Raw genomic sequence first — 8042 nt, 5'->3', positions numbered from 1 at the left:
TAATATATGTGCATATATAGCATGCTAATTAGTACAATTTTTTTTTTAAATCACACCTTCATAATAACTTATCAAATCTGATGTTTATAAGCTTACATGTTATTATTGCAAAGCAAAGAATGGGGAAATACTAAACAAAAACAAAACAAAAATTCAATCCAGTAACTAAAGAAGGATGCCTTAATACTTTAATTACATGCCAAAATAAATGCCAGAAAGCAAGATAAGGAAATGCACAAAGTAATGGTAATTATAATGCACCGACTGGTTCACATTCCGGAGATTGAACAGCAGTAAATCTGAACTTCCGACTCTTGAAACATTTTTTTGTAGGCATGGATGTTTTCAAAATATCAAATGGAGGCATACTTACTTCTGTCACCCCATGGATCTAGAACAGGCAGCTCGAGAGGTTTGCTCCAGCTCTGAAAACAATGTTTTGCCATTCAGACAACAACAGGACTGTAGAAGCCGGTGGCGGTAGAGACCAGTTGACTAGAAAGCTGCATGTTTCTCTGTTGAAGCGCTTTTCTAGTCACCTGACCGCTGCAGCCAAACACAGGCTTCAGTGGTCCTGTTGATATCTAACTGTCCCATCCATACCCGGCTGAGAAAACAAAGTAAAACTGTTATTTCTGTAATTTCTTAATCAGGAATGATTCTAGCATTACTATATCTTATACAGAACGTATTTTACATCTGCCATAACAACATCATCGGCACCTTGTGGTCACTGGATGCCTGCTAAAAGCCCCCTTGTCTGCCATGTTTGTACTTCAATGAAGCAAAGGCTAGGTATTCAGCTGGGGGCTGATATTAGTAGCCTGGGAAGCTCCGTGGGTATTACCCCCTTCCCAGGCTTCAAACATCTGCCCCAGCCGCCTGCTTAACCTCCACTAGAGACTAAAATTACGGGGAACCCCACGCTAATTTTTTTTTAATAAATCCTTTATTTTAACACTAAATGACAAGTACAGTAACCAACACTGTCACTGTACTTATTATATATGTGACTGACATGTTTCTATCTATCTAATCTATGTGTGATGCTCTATTCTTTCTGTTCTAAATTGTCGGGTACCGATGCTGAATTGCCGGCCGGCTTTTTTAAAGAAACGGTGCATGAAAACACTAATATTTTTTTTTAATAAATCCTTTAACACTAAATGACAAGTACAGTAACCAACACTGTCACTGTACTTCTTATATATGTGACTGACATGTTTCTATCTATCTAATCTATGTGTGATGCTCTATTCTTTCTGTTCTACATTGTCGGGTACCGGTGTATGCCGCTGCTGAATTGCCGGCTTTTCATGTTTCACTGTGAGCACTGTTCCCATGGCTGTGGCATTACAGTGAGTGGCAGACAATCCCTCCATGATTGGTGCTCTAAATAGCGCCAGACATGCAGTGAGGGGACCCGAGCTCCCGCCCGAGCATCTCGAAAGTACTCGGCGAGCTCCGAGCATCTCGAGTACCGAGCAGTGGCGAGCATGCTCGCTCATCACTAGTCATCACATAATCTCTCATATACAATTTGCATACTTGTGGTCTCGCGCCGATGAGCTAATTTTACTGCTTCTCTGAATGTTAAAGCATTGAGAGAAACAGAAAGGGAAGTTAGTTGGTACATGACTAGAAGAATGTAAATCGCAAATGAGTAATCATGTGATGACTGATCGATCCAGCAAGAAAAGCTGAATCCCCACAGCTCCCTAAATACAGTATGATGTTCCCACAGCTCCCCTCTATGTAGTATAATGGTCCCACATCTCCCCATATACAGTATGGGGGACTTATAGCTTCCCTACATACAGTATGGGGCCCCACAGCTCCCTGCATACAGGTACATGCCTCACAGTACATGCAGAACAGATGTTCATTCATTAACCACTTCGCACCAGAGCCTGTTTTTGCCTTCATGACCGGGCCAATTTTTTCAATTCTGACCACTGTCACTTTATGAAGAAATTACTCTGGAACGCTTCAACGGATCCCCCTGATTCTGAGATTGTTTTTTCATGACATATTGTACTTCATGATAGTGGTAAAATTTATTCGATATCACTTGCGTTTATTTGTGAAAAAATCAGAAATTTGGCGAAAATTTTGAAAATTTTGCAATTTTCAAACTTTGAATTTTCATGCCCTTAAATCAGAGAGATATGTCACACAAAATAGTTAACAAACAACATTTCCCACATGTCTACTTTACATCAGCACAATTTTGGAACCCCAATTTTTTTTTGTTAGGGAGCTATAAGGGTTAAAAGTTGACCAGCGATTTCTCATTTTTCCAACAAAATTTACAAAAACATTTTTTTAGGGACCACATCATATTTGAAGTCACTTTGAGGGGTCTTTATGACAGAAAATACCCAAAAGTGACACCATTCTAAAAACTGCACCCCTCAAGGTGCTCAAAACCACATTCAAGAACTTTATTAACCCTTCAGGTGCTTCACAGGAATTTTTGGAATGTGGAAGAAAAAAATTAACATTTAACTTTTTTCACAAAAATGTTACTTTAGACCCAATTTTTTTTATTTTCACAGGGGTAACAGGAAAAAATGTACCCCAAAATTTTTTGTGCAATTTCTCTTGAGCGTGGTGATACCCCATATGTGAGGGAAAACCACTGTTTGGGTGCACTGCAGGGTTCGGAAGGGAAGGAGCGCCATTAGACTTTTTGAATGTAAAATTTGTCTGAGTAATTAGCAGACACCATGTTGCGTTTGGAGATCTCCTGATGTTCCTAAACAGTGGAAACCCCCCATAAGTGACACCATTTTGGAAACTAGACCCCTTAGGGAACTTATCTAGATGTGTGGTGAGCACCTTGAACCCCAAGGTGCTTCAAAGAAGTTTATAATATTGAGCTGTAAAAATAAAATTTTCACATTTTTCCCACAAAAACGTTTTTCATCCCTTAATTTTGCATTATCATAAGGGTAATAGGAAAAATTGAACTATGAAATTTGTTGTGCAATTTCTCCTGAACACACTGATACCCCATATGTGGAGGCAAACCACTGTTTGGGCACACGGCAGGGTTTGGAAGGGAAGGAGCGCCATTTGACTTTTTGAATGTAAAATTTGTTTGAATAATTAGCGGATGCCATGTTGCATTTGGGGAGCCCCTGATGTGCCTAAACAGTGGAAACCCCCCACAAGTGACACCATTTTGGAAACTAGACCCCTTAGAGAACTTATCTAGATGTGTGGTGAGCACCTTGCACCCCCAGCCGCTTCACAGAAATTTATAATATTGAGCCGTAAAAATAAAATTTTCACATGTTTCCCACAAAAAATGTTTTTCATTCCCTAATTTTGCATTATCATAAGGGTAACAGGATTAATTGCACCATGAAATTTGTTGTGCAATTTCTCCTGAGTACGCCGATACCCCATATGTGGGGGAAAACCACTGCTTTGGTGTACGGCAGGGTTCGGAAAAGAGAGGAGCGCTATGTTGGCTGGGATAGGTTGCAGACACCATGTCACATTTGAAGAGTCGCTGACGTGCCGAAACAGCAGAAACCCCCACAAGTGACCCCATTTTGTAAACTACACCTCTCAAGGAATTCATCTAGGGAAGTAGTGAGTATTTTTTAATTTTTAAATTTATACCATTGGGCAGTGAAAAAAGCATAATTATATTTTTACCACAAAAAAATTTTTACCCTCAGATTTTACATTTTCACACAGGGCAATGGGTAAAAATGGTGCCGAAATGTGTCACACAATTTCTTCTAAAAGTGTCAATACCCCATATGTGGCTGTATCGTACCGCTCAGCCATATGGCGAGATCTGGGGGGGGCGGAGTGCTATTTGACAATTGGAGAACAAATTATTGTAGAATAGGCATTTGGATTTGGGAGCACAAAATTTTCGGAATTTCTTTTGGGGGGCAAGGGCCATTTCGCTTTTCCAAAGCCTTTCTGCTACCAGTAACTTGGAAGTCCCTTATATTTTTAACAGATGACGGACCTGAGTGGGGACTATCTTTTTTTGAGGACTGAGTTGAAGCTTTTATTGGGAACATTTTACATAACATTTATCCGGCGCTCTAGGCTGAGCACTTACATCGGGGTTTCCATCTAAATTTCCAAGTGATGTAATTCAGATGAAACCCCTGTGGGATCCATTCACTGTAATGAGGCAGCAGAGTTACTCTGGACTCCGTCTGGCCTCTGTTTAGTGGTGTCCTTTTTTTCAGAAGTGCACAAAACTGTGGCCAACCGCACTTTTATGCACGCCTAAAACAAATGACACCGTGGGATCCCAGGCCAGACGGCATCCACAGTGCCTATATATGCCTCATTACAGGGAATCTTCCGTCATGGGTTCTGTCTGAATCACATATTTCAGAGATTTACATGCAAACTCTGGGGTAAGTGCTCAGCGCAGAGCGCAGGATAAATGTAAGGCTCTGCGCCTTACTGCGATCTTTGGGAGACATAATAAACTAATCAGTAGCAGGTGAAGAATTGGTTTTATTTATTTTTTACGCCGTTCCTCGTGTGATATAACTGATTAGATTACTTTATTCTTCGGATCAGTGCGATTACAGAGATACCAGATTTATATTGGGTTTTTATGACTGACAGCTGTCACACACTAAAAGACGCTTTTTTTTGCAAAATCTAGTTTTTGCATCGCCATATTTTGAGAGCTATAATTTTTCCAGATTTTGGCCGACAGAGTCATGTGACGGCTTGTTTTTGCGGGACGAGTTGACATTTTTATTAGTACCATTTTTGGGTACGTGACATTTTTTGATCGCTTTCTATTCCGTTTTTTGGGAGGTAAAATTAACAAAAAACAACAATTCAGGAATTGTTTTTTGAGGTTTTTTTTTATGCCGTTCTGCGTGTGGTAAAAGTGATCAGGCAGCGTTATTCTTCGGGTCAGTACGTTTACAGCGATACTACACTTACTGTATATTTTTTTATGTTTTGGCGCTTTTACACAATAAAACCATTTTATAGAAAAAATATTTTTTTTGCATTGCTTTATTCTGAGAGGTATAACTTTTTTATTTTTCGGCTGATGGAGCTGTATGGCAGCTTGTTTTTTGCGGAACAAGATGAAGTTTTCAGTGGTACCATTTTTATTTCCATTTTGCTTTTTGATCGCATTTTTTTCCACTTTTTGTTTGGCGATATGAGGAAAAAGCATAGTTTTTGCTCCGTTTTTTATTTATTTTTATTACGGTGTACACAGAAGGAGTTAATTAGTGTGACAGTTTTATAGCTCGGGTTGTTTCAGACGCGGTGATACAAAATATGTGTACTTTTTTTATTTTTGCATAAATATACGGATTTATCGGTTTAATATTTTATTTATTTATTTTTATTTATTTTGTAATTTTTTTTAACAGTTTAAAAACATTTTTTTCAACTTTTTTTTACATTTTTACTTAGTCCCTGTATGGGACATTAATTTTTATATTTCTGATCTCTGATCTCATGTAATGTAATAGACATGTATTACATTACATGAGATCTTCCCTGACTGTTTCACAGTCAGTCTCCTGCCTGGCTTCAGCTGCAGGCTGAGCCAGGCAGGACACCATATATGGCAGATCTGGAGGCGGTCATGTGACCTCCCGCTGCCATAGCAACGTCAGGTCCTGGAAGGTATAATGGGGCCGTCGGAGAGGTAAGTGGACGACCCCCTCTCCTCCTGCTGTCTTCTATATGCCGCGATCACTATAGATCGTGGCATATAGAAGACAGCTAAGGGTTAACATCACTGGGACCTGATCCAATCAGGTCCCGATGATGTTCCCTGTCAGAGTTATCGCTCTGCACCGCTCCCGCAGCGCTTGCAAGACCCTGGGGGTCCTGAGCGCTGCGGGACCACCCACCGTTTTTAAACGTCCGCGCTGCACAGAGCCCAGGCAGCGCGGACGTTTATCTACAGTGGGCGGTTGGGAAGCGGTTAAGGGTGTATTTATGCTTAATTTTTTAAACAAGTTTCTAGAGCAGAAAAATTGGAGAGTTTCTGCTCCAAAAACTAAGCAAAACACCACACCCCAATGAAATTTATTGATTCATGGCAAGCAGAGTTCTTGAGAAATTGATACATGAGAAATTTGTACATAGTATTGAAACATTGTTTAGTTACATAGGTTGAAATAAGACACATGTCCATCAAGTTCAACCTTTCTCCACCAGTTATACATTCTCTATCACTAGATTATTTATAACGCATGATGCCATTTGTTGGGAGAAGAGCATCCAGACCTTTTTTAAATGCTGATATGGTGTTTGCCATTATTACTTCTTGTGGTCGGGCATTTCATACTCTCACTGCTCTGACTGTAAAGAACCCTTTCCTATTTAGCTGCCGGAATCGCCTTTGTAATTAAAGGGAGTCTGTCACCAGAAAAAAATGCTATTAACCTGCAGATATAGTATTAATCTGCAGGTTCATAGCTTTACTAACCTTCCCGAACGCTGCTGGGAGAAAATTAACTGTATTTCCCTACCAGTGTTCCAGTTTCATTCTCGGGGGTGGCGCCGGCACTGGTGCAGTAAAAACTCTAAGTATACAGAGCAGCGGCTGTAATCGCGCACCGGCCCTGACTGATACTGGCTCTGCATTGGGGCCCGCAGTCAGTCACGGCCACCCATGCGGTTACAGCGGCCCCTCTGTTCTCACATCGGTGGCTGAACCTACACTGGCGCTGTGGCTGAAGCTGGAACGCTGCCGGGGGAAATAGAGTTAATTTTCTCCCTGCAGTGTTCAGCTAAGTGCAGGCTTTGGGCAGGTTAATAACGCTATTAACCTGCAGATTAACCCCATATCTGCAGATTAATAGCGCTTTTTCTGGTGACAGGTGCCCTTTAGTATTCTTTGTTTTTTTGTAAGGTCTTTAGAAGAAATAAGTCCTTTTGTATTGACAGCACATGTATTTATACATATAAATGAGATCGCCTCTTAGGAGACCAACCTTGCTAACCTCTCATTATAGGAGAGGCCTCCATCTCATGTACTTATCTAGGTACTGCCTTTGAACTGACTCTAACTTCTCAATATCCTTTTTAAAATGTGGAGTCCAAAACTGTATCACATATTCAAGATGTGGCCTCACCAGTGATTTATGGAGGGGTAATAATAATACAATAACAGCATAAATAATAACTTTTCATTAGTCAATGAATGTGCCTCATTTGCTGAAGCAGGAGTACTACTTTACATCTCAAGAGGATCAAATACTAAAAGGCATCTAATGTATAATCACTTATACTCACTTCTAAGTCACTAAGTTTAACTTGTTTTCTTGGGTAAGTGACAACTATTAGGAGATGCCAGGGCTTCTGACTGCCATTTCCTTCAATTATTCACTGCTTTGAAATTTAGTACAATGTAGTCTTTGAAATTTACACAAGCAATTAAGATATATTAAGATATGTATTGTTACACTGGACAAACTATGGTCAGACTCAGAAACAAAGAACCTAATCTGTGCGGACGTGTTCGCGAGTATATTCCATTATTTGCCTCTTTTAAGGAACGATAAGAAATATACTACATTACTTGTTAACCTCTATCAATTAGATGTGGTCTGCCACGACTCATTTCGGATGAATGGTCAGTATATGTCATTCATTTCAGCTTCTGATTAAGATATCTTAACATGAATTAATGAAAAGATTATGATACAGGGAAAATATATATTTTTGTACAGTGTTAGCCAGTAGATCGAAAAATATTAAGATTTGAGAGTTCACAGTGGTTGATACCTTTTAATGGCTAACTGAAAAGATGGTAACAAGTTGCAAGCTTTCGAGACTACTCAGGCTTCTTCATCAGGCTAATATAACACAAAATCTGTAGGAATGACTGTGTCGCATGGATTTATGTCATTCTACATCAACTGAGGAATGTGGTCCTCAGAACTTTGGGGTCATCATAACCCTGGACCAGAACTCAATCGCCGGACAATAAAACATTCACAGTCCTTATCTATGAACTAATCCAATATTTACAGCCAGAACTGTTCATCTTTCTCCCACAGTATTAGCTC

This window comes from Phyllobates terribilis, unplaced genomic scaffold, assembly GCF_046119375.1.
Source record: "Phyllobates terribilis strain yellow unplaced genomic scaffold, ASM4611937v1 Scaffold_8__6_contigs__length_399053987, whole genome shotgun sequence".
In the NCBI taxonomy this organism is placed as follows: Eukaryota; Metazoa; Chordata; class Amphibia; order Anura; family Dendrobatidae; genus Phyllobates; species Phyllobates terribilis.
Note: the sequence above shows the minus strand (reverse complement) of the source record.